Genomic DNA, 13,257 nt, shown 5'->3' with positions numbered 1-13,257 from the left:
GCGAGGCTGTGCCACCCGCACCCGGCCATTCGGTCCGAGGGGAGCTAGGAAACGCCTGCAAACCTAGTCCAGGGTGCACGTCAACATGCGGTGTATGCGCACGTAATGATACAAGAGGGGCCGAAGGGTCGACCTCCATGTGGTCGGAGCACCCGACGGGCGAAGACGACATCTGGTCCGGAGCGGGCAAGAGGTCCATAGCGGAGGACGGCTGGTCACGGGAAGCGAGCGGCGGCGCGTGACCCAGGGAGGCGCCAGGCGGCTGCAGCGAAGCGTCCGCTGCGGGCGGCGCCGGCGGCGGCTGCGGCGGCGCGACGCCATGAGGCAAAATGGAAGGCATCGTCGGTAACACCTGGGGATGAGGCGAGCCAGTAGATGGGTCCCCAAGGCGCTGACCTGACGGCACCGTCGCTGAAAGCAGACGGGGAGCGGCAGAACCCAGGCGACGACAGAGGCGCAGCTGATTGAGATGCCGACGCACCTCACCAGAGGCCCCCAATACCAAATACATCGCGCGGCCGAGGCAGCGAAGAATGCGCCCTGCGAGCCAACGCTGTGAACCGCGATAGTTGCGATAATAGACAACGTCGCCAGGAGCAAAAGCAGGAGTCTGCCGCTGCACAGGAACCTGATGCGGCGGATGCAGCAAAGACATCAGGGTGCGATGAGATCGACCATGGAGCAATTCAGCCGGCGAGCGACCATCGCGGGGCTGAGAGCGATACGATGACAAAAAGAGTAACAAAGCGTCCTCCCGAGAATGCGATTCTTTCAATTTCAACATCTGTGACGTGAAAGTCCGGACCAATCGTTCAGCGGCACCGTTTGACTGAGGCGAAAACGGCGCGGACGTCAGATGTTGAATACCATTGGCCTTGCAGAATGACTGAAATTCTGCGGACATGAATTGTGGGCCATTGTCGGAAACAATAGTCTGCGGAAGACCTTCAATGCAAAAGAGAGCGGACAAGGCTTGGATTGTGGCAGAAGACGTCGTGGAAGACATCCGGACAACAAAAGGAAAATTACTGAAAGCATCGACCACAACCAACCATCGAGCAGTCCAGAATGGACCAGCAAAATCGATGTGCAAGCGTTTCCAAGGGGAAGTGGCTTTCGGCCATGCAAGAATTTCCGCGGCGGTGCGGATTGTTGTTCGGCACATGCCACGCAATAGGAGCACATATTCGTAATCGCAGCATCGATTCCGAACCAAGTACAGTGCTGACGAGCAAGTTGTTTCGTACGCACTATACCCCAATGTCCTTGGTGAAGAAGCTTTAAGACAGAGGACTGCAACGAACGTGGGACCACGACTCTGGACTGATCATTATCGGAACGCAACAACAAAACACCACGTCGTACAAAAAGTCTCTCCTTGTGAGCAAAAAAACGACGAACAAAAGGATCCTCGATCCGTGACTTTGACAAGGGCCATTGCGTAGCAACAAAACGCAAAACAGTAGCAAGGACAGGATCAGCAGCTGTGGCTGTAGCTACACGACGAAAATCAGTCGGAAACGATGCGACCACGTCATCGGCTTCCGAATCAATGAACATGCAAGCAAGTTCGGAAGAATCGAATGCTTTATCCTCAGCAACAGGCAAACGGGACAACGCATCAGCGTTTCCGTGCTTAGCAGTGGACCGATACAAGATATCGTAGCGGTACTGCGAGAGAAAAAGTGACCAGCGAATGAACTTCTGCGCTGTACGTGGAGGTACAGGCTTGTTCGGATGAAAAAGCGATGTCAAAGGTTTGTGGTCCGTGATGATTGTAAAGTGACGACCATACAAGAAGTCATGGAACTTGGTAACACCAAACACGAGAGCTAAAGCTTCTTTCTCTATTTGTGAATAATTTCGTTGCGCAGATGAGAGCAATTTTGACGCAAAGGCAATAGGGCGATCATGCGAACCACCTTTGTGCGCAAGCACAGCACCGATCCCGAAATCCGATGCATCTACCATCAACAAAAGGGGTTTTCGGGGATCGAATGGCGTAAGGCAAGTATTTGAAAGTAACGCCGATTTCAACTGGCGAAAGGCGCGTTCGCATTCCGTCGTCCAGACAAACGGAACACCTTTACGGCGTAAGCGATGAAGCGGAGCTGAAATGGAAGAAGCAGTGCGCACAAACCTGTTTGGAAGTAATGCTAAAAGAAAGCAGGTGTGGATGCACACCCGAACGGCAGTCTTTTGAAGCGATGCAAGCCAAGATGCGTTTTTACCACCAAGACGCGCTGGGATCCTTCGTCCACAGGTATTTGCAAGTACGCATCTGCTAGGTCCAACTTTGAAAAATATTTTCCCGGGCACAGTTTGTCAAAAAGATCTTCCGGGCGGGACAAAGGAAAAGTAGCAGTCACTAGTTGTGGATTCACAGTGGCCTGGAAGTCCACACAAAGTCTCAGTTTTCCGGAAGGTTTTGGCAAAATTACTAAGGGTGAGGCCCAGAGAGAAGCCTGCACACGTTCAATTACACCTTGAGATTCGAAATCGTGCAATGTTCTTGCGACCTCATCACGCAATGCGTGGGGAACATTGCGCGCTCTGAAAAATTTCGGTTGCGCGTTGTCTTTCAGTTCCAAATGTGCAGCATAGTTCTTAGCGCAACCAAGGCCCGGTGCAAAATTGTCTGCAAATTCTTCACAAAGACTAGAAACACTGGCGGAAGGCACAGTCTGATTCACTGATAGGACCTGATTTACTATAGACAAATTAAACAATTGGAACAAATCTAAACCAAACAAGTTCACTGCAGAAGTAGAACGAAGAACGTAAAATGATACAAGTTTTGTTTGTCCCTTGTATGTTGCAAGAAGGCTGCACTGTCCTAACACAGGGATCGGCTGTCCTGAATAACTATGTAACTTAACATTTGCGGCACGCAACGGCGGTTGGCCCAGTTGTTTGTACGTGTCGTGATTAAGCAATGAAACTGCAGCTCCGGTATCGAGCTGGAATGGTATCACTGTGCCTTCAAAGTCTAAGTCCACAAAAAGTTTATTGTCCTGTTGACGACAAGAGCGACTGTCACGTGCAATTTGAACTGATACAGGTACAGAAGCACTTGCGACTTTACGTGATTTTCGGCGACGTCGACGCACATTTGTGGTGGGACGAACACAGTCACTGTTAGCTAAAGTGTCACTGGACAGGTGGGAATGAACCACATGAATGTCCATGGGCGAAGGTCCACGAGCCTGATTGTCCTGGGGTCGATTCCGGCGCGAAGCAAAAGGCCTGGAAGTTGTGTGATTGTCTGATCTAAGCCTTTTCTGGCAAACACTTTGTACATGTCCTTTCTTTCGACAGTAAAAGCAAATAGCTTGGCGTGATGGGCAATTTTCACGCGAATGTCTAGTTGCACACCTCGGGCATGATTTCACTGCATTGGCTTGCTTACGCGGCGCACGTGTTTGCGAGCTAGGCTGCCGCTGTTGTGCGGACGGGCGCGAGGGCCGTGTAGCGTCCCGGGCAGCGCGGCCGGCGGGCCGGTTAATGTGACACACGGCTGGCGAAGTTTCAAATGATTCCTGAGCAAAGTCAAGTGTGTCTTGCCTATCCAATATGTCTATCACTTGTTGAAGGGAGGGATTAACTAGTTTCAAAATCTGTTCCCTTATGCGAACATCAGAAACGTTCTGTGCTATTGCATCACGCACCATAGTGTCTGAATAAGGGAGGCCACAGTCACATTCAAATGCACACTCCCTAGTAAGTCCTTGCAAAGTTGCTACCCACTCCCTATTAGTCTGACCGGCCGTACGTTTTGTACGAAAGAACGTATACCGTTTTGCAACTACATTTACAGTTTCTTTGAAATAGGCATCTAAAGCAGACAAAATTTCTTCGTAGGACAGAGTTGCTACGTCGCGTCGGGGAAACAATTTCACTATCACACGGTAGGTAGACACACCGACACAAGAAAGCAAAAACGGCTGCCGCTCTTTACCTTGAATTCTGTATGCTGCTAGGTGAAAGTTGAACTGGCGAGACCACTCTTGCCAGGTCTCGTCGGCCGCCACGTATGGCCGAAAGGGAGGTGCAACAGCGTTTTGTGGCAGCGGTAGCGAAGACGCGGCGGCTGCCGCATCGTTTTGCAGCGCACGTTGACCCTGGACGAGCTGTCCAAGGGCTTCCAATAACGCCTGCGTCTGCTGATTCTGCAAGCGAAAAAATTCGGACAGTACATCTGGAGATTGTGGCGAAGCCATGACACAAGCAAATCAGAGCAAAGTACAATCAATTTATGCGACGTGGGCGCGGCACCACTCCTCGGCGCCAAATAATGTTGTGTCTAGCTCATAAAGCATAGACACAATGAGGTAGCTAGGTGCACGCTAAACTAACGCAGACGGGCTTGAAGTTCTGGAACATGAGACTTATTAATGAATTAGAAGAAAAGTACGTAGATGTTACTTAACTTTTATTCTCTTGTTGGAATACATCTCTTGAATAGTAGTAAGCTATAAGCACTGATACAAATGGCGCCTTGCTAGGTAGTAGCTAGGGACTAAGCTGAAGGCTATTCGATCTGTCTCTCGGCAAATGAGAGGAAGGCGTCGTACTTCTGGTCGCAAGCAATGTCGTCCGTACAACTGGGGCGAGGTCTATTCCGTGTCTTGTGACCTGCCATGTGGTGGCGCTAGGTTTGCGATTACACAGTGGCAACACGCGGGTCCGACATGTACTACAGGACCGCGGCCGATTTAAGTTACCACCTAGCAAGTGTGGTGTCTAGCGGTGACACCACAGTTTCCACTTCCACAACGTCTTGTGGGGGCGTGGCAGATGTCACCCTCTCCATTTCTGTTACATCAAAAGGGAAACTAATGCTTCCTTCTCCTTCACCATCTCCTTCTGTGGCTGGGGCTTCCATGACCTTTAAAATACATAACACATTTCTAAGGCAAAGTGAGCTATATGTTATACATACGTTATAATCAAAGTATCTTAATGTATTGAGAATTTCTTGAGTGGCCATGCGTAAATTAAATTAAAAAAGTAACAATTTTCTTTACAGCTTCCTGCTACTGAAGAGGAATGGCTGAAAATTGCCAAAGAATATGAAGAAAAATGGAATTTCCCAACGTGTTTGGGAGGTATAGATGGGAGGCACATTGACATTGTGGCACCACCCAACAGTGAACAGTTTATTTTAATTATAAAGAACGTTTCAGCATTGTTTTGCTAGCAATTGCTGATGATAATTATAGAATAATTTACGCTGATGTTGGCACACAGGGGAGGATTTCAGATGGTGGTGTCCTTAAAGACACCACATTTTACAAAGTGTTAGAAACCAAAACTCCTCTTCCTGGTAGGAGCAAGCCTGTTCCATGTTTTCGTCGCTGACGAAGCCTTTGGGCTAGAGGAAAATATTGTGAAACCACTTCCAGTCCTGCATGAAAAAATAGTTGGCAACGTATTTTTAACTATAGAGCATGCAGAGCAAGAAGAGTAATAGAAAATGTATTTGGGAGTATAAGTGCTGTTTACAGAGTGCTGAGGAAGCAAATGCTTCTCAGTCCGGAAAAGGCTACAGTGGTGGCACTAGCCTGTGTTTATTTACATAATTTTCTTCAGAACAGAAGATCTCAAAGGTATTGTCCAGCAGGAACATACGACAGTGAGGTAGATGATGGCAACGTAATACCTGGGTCCTGGAGGGACACCCCTACTGTGCTGGAGCCACTGCCCAGAACTGGCGAAGAACTTCATTGCTGAATGACAACAGAAGAGAATATGCTGAATACTTCTGCAGTATGGCAGTATGGCAAATAAGTTCCACATCATTGTTAAATGATGACATAAAGGAATATGCTCTATTCTTCTGCAGTATTCAGGACTTCAAACCATAGCAGTATGGAGAATCATGTTTTTCAGTGAAATTGTAAATAATTGTAAATATTCACATTATGTAAAGCATTAGCACGAAAAAATGTTGCCAAATATATGATTAATAAAATAATATAACAAATTTACTTACTGGTACTACTTCATATATGCTCCTATGAAAGAGTGGTTTGTAATTGTCTCTTATGAACTGCATACTTTCAAAAGCATACCATGTAGAGTGGTACACATTGCTTGTAGCACTTCCAGTTCCTTTGCTGCTCTTCCTTTTCGCTAACTCGCGACTATATTGGCTTTTTAAATTATGCCACTTGTCCTCACATTCCTTCCTTGACACGTTAAATGCCTTAGCAATTTCCTCCCACTCGTCGTACCTTTTCTGAGTGTTCTTATAGTCTCCTAGTTTCACACCCCATATACAGGGATGCCTGCGCACTGCCCCTATAAAATGCAGTGTATTTTGTTTTGACCAAGAAGTCATGGCAAATGTTAAAGTATTACACGCAGGCACAACACACGACACAATACACAAATACCTACACAACAAACGACAGTCGGCACCTCCAAAACTCAAATAGCCGCCAAACAGCCTGGTACTACGCATGCGCTGATCGTCAAAATAAGCGGCAGGCGACAAGACGATAGAAAATGACAGTACTGCGCATGCGCGAGTTCTTCAAATGTCGTCATACATGTTGCGTATATGGCCAAAAAGCGATACACAAAATGTATACGCGACATGTATGAGCTCGAAGGTCCACATACAAGTTCCGTGAATTTTTGTATGAGGTTATGTATCGCGACATGTCAAATTAATAAGTCGGTCATACATGTCGCGATACATGTATCCCAGTGTAAACGTACCTTAATGTAACGTTTTCTTTGAATGGATGAAGCAAGACTGTTGCACATAACATCTATGATGAGACAGAAAAGTTGTTAAATTTTTATTGCACTTAATGGTAATGATTACAATATTTTAAGATCTGAAATGTGTGTATTTTGTCTGAAAAGCCAACAAACAACATTGAATATAAGTTATCAGCGTGCTGAATGTCATTTATTACCCCTATTATCTCAACTACTGTTTTCTGTTGTTAAACACTAGCTCTGAATATCTCAAAACATATGATTTGTTATTGTTTCACTCGGACATAGAACCATCCAACTATTGCAGAGAATTTTGATGCAGCTTAATAAAGGCTAACTGCAGATTCGAATCACAAATTAAGATAAGTAATTATGAGTAGCAACATATTACGAGCACACGAACAGGGGCATTAGGACAAGGGTTACTGATTTAACACTAATAAAACCGTGAGGCTGCTCTCACTGTGCAAATGGAATATTTGCATCTTAAACACAGTTGCCTTTGCTATGAGTGTTCTGATAAAAACTGAGAGTAACTGTACATGGTTGCCTCTAAGGCAGTAGAAACGAACCAATGAATCACAAAAGGCAGTTATTATCATGCAACTGCTGGTAGTAAAGTAAAGCCTACCAGGTACTAACATGAAATAAGGCTGAGACACTGTCTCTCAATAGTTTTGTTATCTCAGATTTCCATCCACTGTATGTTTCCTCCAGGAGCAAAAGTTCCCTATCACCAACATAATTGGAGGTGGGAATACTGCTTGTCTCTTAGGCTTCCAAATGAGACAAACAGATTGTGTTACTGGGGGGGGGGGGGGAGGGGGGTCTGGCCGCCAGGGAGGTCGGTGTCCCTCTGTGCAACCATCGCCTTGGAGCAACTAGAACTTCGACAGATTTGTGTCATTTGGAGGAATTTACGGTTCTCACAGAAATTTCTCTGAATTAAATTCATCATGTTTTTAATAGAAGGGTGTGCAGCCCCATGTCTACTACCAGTGAACTCACAGGTATTGAAACGACCCAAAACTGTGATTGGGAAAGCAATTTTATTTTTATTTTACTCTCTCCCTTTGTAAAGGAAATGGACTGGACAGTTATAGAGACTTCAATGCATGCTCTAAGCGTCTGTAAAAAGTACCTATGTTACATGCATAATATGAGTGGCATATCTTTGTTCTACTGGTGCAATGAAATTTTTGGACTGGTGGAATTGATAGCGCAATCTAACACATACAGTCAAGACACCCCCATTGAGTTTTGTTATACTTTGTGATAGCAGTGTTACAAGGAGACAAAAAGCCATGTATCAGACGAGTGCGTATGGTATCGTTTATACTGATTTTTAATATAGTTTTTACAATAGGGAGCATATGCAATGCCTTAAAAACCGGCGATAACTGAATAATTATAGCACGTTTTTATACCCCGGAAGTCATATAGCGCTATATTTTCGCAGCAGTTTATTTACAGTTCTTTATAACCTACAGATATTTAATGATGAAAGCCGTTGGAATACAATAATTACATTTCTTAATGAACTATCTGTAGCTGGAGGAAAAACTACACACAAGTGATAATAAAATGTCAAAAGCAATAAAAATATTTCCCAACTCGAAAGAAACCAGTTCCACAATTGTTGCTGCATCTGAGCCATAAATCATAAAACACTCAATACATTCAGTTTTGAAGAAATAATTACATTTACAAACAGAAACATGTATTAGAAAGTCAAGTGAAGTCTAAGGATGCTTGAATCATTAGACTCCATATAAGATTGGTACAAGTCAAGGAAAGTACCTAACTTTATAATAATCGGCAACAACAGAAATACATGCTTCTCATGCATGAAGTACATGGTTTATATTCTTTTGCTTGCTGGGAAGTTAGCTGCAATTATATGTGTATTTAAAGGTTTTTCTTCAGAAATAAGTTGTAGTTTATGCCAGTGATTCTGTGAGGTTTGGCTGATTTTACATTGATTTCACAATTATTCATGTCTTCTGATCATTCACTAATTCTTTGAACCAAAATATATAAGAATGATATCTTTAATTCAGAGGAAAGGTAATTAAAGCCAAACATTAATCTTACAGTTGGCTTCCTCACTGCTAGGGTGGTAGTGTCGTTCTGTCAGATCATAAATATTTTGTCAGCAGTGAGTGTCACGAATGTACATTTAAACCGCGCTGGTAGTTTGAATTTTGAATAAAATAATTTTGAGTACTGAGTCAGACTGGACAGGAACGCAGCAAGTCAATTGAAACATAGACAATTAGTGGCTTTAGTAGTTTACAGTGACACAGCCCAATACCGAAAATTATTTTATTCAAAATGACACCAGCTGTGAAAGCCTACGAACTTATATCATGTGCTGATACTATACTATGTTTTTATTATTGTATCTCTGAAAACCAAGCTTTGTAAATCATTTATAGTCTGTTCGAAATAAATAATGTTAACACGATATTGGTCCAGACTGCTTGGAAACAGCTGTGAAGTATTTGTTTTAGCCTGTGAATAAATTTCCGTAAAAGTATGTACGAGAGTCGCCCAGAAAGTTACGTACTGCATTTTTCTTCTCGGCCGAAAACCATGCTGCGAATGCGAAATGTTACATGTGTATCGTTTGAAGTATTCTGAATGAGCGCGCCAAATTTCCATCAATTCCGACAGATAGCGTAGCTGCATGACAGTTTCAAAATGGCGTCTGTAGGTGATGTACGTTACACGCAACCTGCCGTCATTGAATTTTTCACTGCACAGAAAGAAACTATGGGGAATATTCACAAACGCTGGCGCAAAGTCAATGGAGCATCTGCTGTCGACGGAAGTACAGTTAGTCGCTGGGCACAGAGAGTGAGGTCATCAGAAGGCGGTTCGGCAGAGCTCCACGATTTTCAGCGGTTGGGGAGACCGTCCACGGCTGTCACACCTGACACGTTGCAGTGAGCTGATATTGTCATTCGCGAGGACAGAGGCGTTACGACTCTGCAGTTGGAGCTGCATCTGTCAACCAGCAAAGAAAGTGTAGATGCAATTATCCGCACCCTTGGATATTCAAAATTGTGTGCAAGAAGGGTCTCGTAGTGTATAATGGTGGATCACAAATCGCACAGAAAAAACATTCGTTACGACGTTTTGAAGCTGAGGGGAAGACCTTCTTGTCCCAGAGGTGATGAAACCTGATTCCACCATTTTCAGGGCGAAACAAAACGACATTCAATGGAATGGCGCCATTCCCATTCGCCACAGAAGAAAACATTCAAAGCAAATGCTTCCGCCAGTAAACTCATGATCACCATGATCTGGGACTGTGAAGGTGTGATTCTCATTGATTTGATGCCAAGAGGCGATACCGTTAATTCACAAGCATATATCAACACATTAACAAAACCCAAGAAGCACTTCTGACGACTTTGGCGCGATAGCAACCTAGGAGATTATAATATTCTTAGTCCTGAGTACATTGACGGTCACTGTAAATTAACTACTGGAGAGTCAATTTAGTTTAATCTTGTGTTAAGTTTCATCATTTTTATTGTACTTTAAAAACAAAATCAAAGTATAACTACATTAGCCTACAATACTTACAAAACAAAAGGACCAGCTACATGCTCATTGCTCAAAAAACAAAACAGACTGACATACTTTGCCAACATGGCTGTAACTATTTATACTTCCTTAGCAATCCCGAATATTCCTCGGCATTGTTTAAAATGATTATTTGATGAATTAACAATTAAAACTCTCATCCTAAAACGAAAGATACATTTCAATGATTATCTTTATTCTTATATATTAAACACATGAGTGAATTCTAGTCTCTATATTAATTGTAGTGTGTATAAACGCTTAGGTATCAAATGTTAGCAATACACTTTTTATATTTACTAATTACAGAAGATTCATATCATATAAAATGTTCCTAACAATTAATGGGCTTCTACACATTAGTGTAATTTAGATTCTGTAATGTTTTCTCCATAACTTTTTCACAAGTACATATTTCCATACACCTCCTTGTCAGAAATTACTGTTTATGCTTAAAATTTCCCTGTTTAAATAGATTTTGATTAGACTGTTACGGTTCAAGATGTTTCGCTGCAACACGATAATGCTCGGCCCCAACAAGTCTGAAGACTGCCGAACATATCGCAAAACAGGGTTGGACAGTGTTAGCCCATCCACACTAAAGCCCTGACCTAGCCCCTTCAGACTTCCACTTGTTTGGGCCATTAAAGGATGTCATTCGTGGAAAACATTGTGAGGACGATGAGGAGGTGATTCACACAGTGAAGCACTGGCTCGACCACCCGGACAAGGACTGGTACTGACAGACTTCAATACATGCCCTTGTTTCGCACTGGGGGTAGGCCATAGAATGGGATGGAAATTATGTGGAAAAATAGTGTGTGTAGATAAAACACTATTCTTTCATGTGTGTAAGTCTCGTTATGTTCAATAAAGAATTGTTGAATAAAATAAATGTGGTGCATTACTTTGTGGGCAATCCTTCTTTTGTGTGCAATGACAATGGTAGCTGGCGTTGGTGCCTACAACATACAAGTGGATAAACTCGAATCACCTGAAGACTGGGCAAAATGAAAATAGCATGTGTTGATTAGTTGCAAGCATGTGAACTTGAAGACATCATAACAATATACACTGCTGGCCACCGTAAATGCAACACCCTGAAGGAAGCATCCGAATCAGGTGAAATTTACACCATGGGTTTGCAGCGATGAGATATGCAACTGATTAGAATTTCAGCGCAGACGCACATCACGCGCGCCTGTGGCGCCACCTCATAGCGCCATTTAAGGCTTGGCGATTTCGACAAATGTACGTTCGGCACGTGTGTTTACCTTGTGGTTGTTTCACAAGACGATCAGTTATGCCTCGTAGACAACAGCGAACATCTTTTGATCAAGTATCCGAGTTCGACAGAGGAAGGATAGTGGCTTACCGAGATTGTGGATTATCATACAGAGAAATCGCTAGTCGTGTTGGACGACACCAAACAACTGTAATGCGGATATGTGACCGTTGGATGCAGGAGGGTACGACGGACCGACGTGGTCGATCGCATTCACCTCGGTGCACCACTGCACGTGCTGATAGGCAAATTGTGCGCATGGCAGTGACGGATCGCTCAGTGACATCCCGAACCATACCACAGCACATTGCGTCTGTAACGCATTATCCAGTGTCTGCGCGTACCATTCGACGCCGTTTACAGCAGAGTGGTCTGTCCGCAAGACCTCCATTGCTTCGTCTACCATTGACGCAGAATCACAGACGTCTCCGTCGCCAATGGTGTGATGACAGACGGATGTGGACGGCAGAATGGAATGACGTTGTCTTTACTGACGAGGCACGCTTCTGTCTGCAGCACCACGATGGTCGGATTCGAGTGTGGAGACACCGTGGAGAGAGGATGCTGGACAGCTGCATTATGCACCGCCACACTGGTCTTGCACCGGGTATTATGGTATGGGGCGGTATTGGATATTACTCTCGCACGCCTCTAGTACGCATTGCCGGTACTTTAAATAGCCGGCGCTACATATCCGAGGTGCTGGAGCCAGTTGTCCTTCCTTACCTTCAGGGCTCGGCCACAGCCGTATTTCAACAGGATAATGCGCGAACACACGTGGCACGCATTGTCCAAAGGTTCTTCGTCACTAACCAGATTGAATTGCTTCCCTGGCCGGCTCGATCTCCGGATCTTTCGCCGATAGAAAACATGTGGTCCATGGTTGCTCAACGAGTGACCCAGGTTACATCCCCAGCTGCCACACCAGATGATCTTTGGCAACGTGTGGAAGCTGCTTGGGCTGCTGTACCCCAGGAACACATCCAACGTCTCTTTGACTCAATGCCGAGACGTGTGGCAGCGGTGATCTCCAACAATGGCGGCTACTCTGGCTACTGATTCTGGCAGGAACCACATGTCACAGACGTCTGTAAACGTAATCATTTGATACTTGGTCAACATCTTATCCACAAAATAAATCTTGTTGTGCTACCTCTTGTCTGTCTTGGTGTTGCATTTACGGTGGCCAGCAGTGTATAAAGTGTAGTGTCCTGAATTGGTGGAAGAAGCAACTGTGGAAAAAATAGTAGCACATCAGCAGCGGTTGAAACACGATGCGAAATGGCAAGTTTGTTAGTAAGTACACTAGGTAAACGACAAGCTTGTGTTGATATGCAACCACACAAGTGAAATTTGGGATAAGTTACAGGAGCAGTTCTATTGTAGCAATACGCAACGATTGAACAAGTTGATCAAATTAGTTTTTCATTGTCAATATGACCACAACAAAAAACCATTAGTACACATGTTGCGAAGTGCGGAAGCTTTTTGTGGATCTGAATAATGAATTGCTGAAGCGAAAGAAAAATGCCTCGTCTCAGAGAACTTCACATTGTCGAATTTCATCCACGCTAAGCAAAAATTTTAAAACTTGTGAGACACAATTCCATTCGAAAATGAAAGTGTGAACCTCTTGACTGAAAAAT

This window comes from Schistocerca nitens, chromosome 7 (assembly GCF_023898315.1).
Source record: "Schistocerca nitens isolate TAMUIC-IGC-003100 chromosome 7, iqSchNite1.1, whole genome shotgun sequence".
Lineage (NCBI taxonomy): Eukaryota > Metazoa > Arthropoda > Insecta > Orthoptera > Acrididae > Schistocerca > Schistocerca nitens.
Note: the sequence above shows the minus strand (reverse complement) of the source record.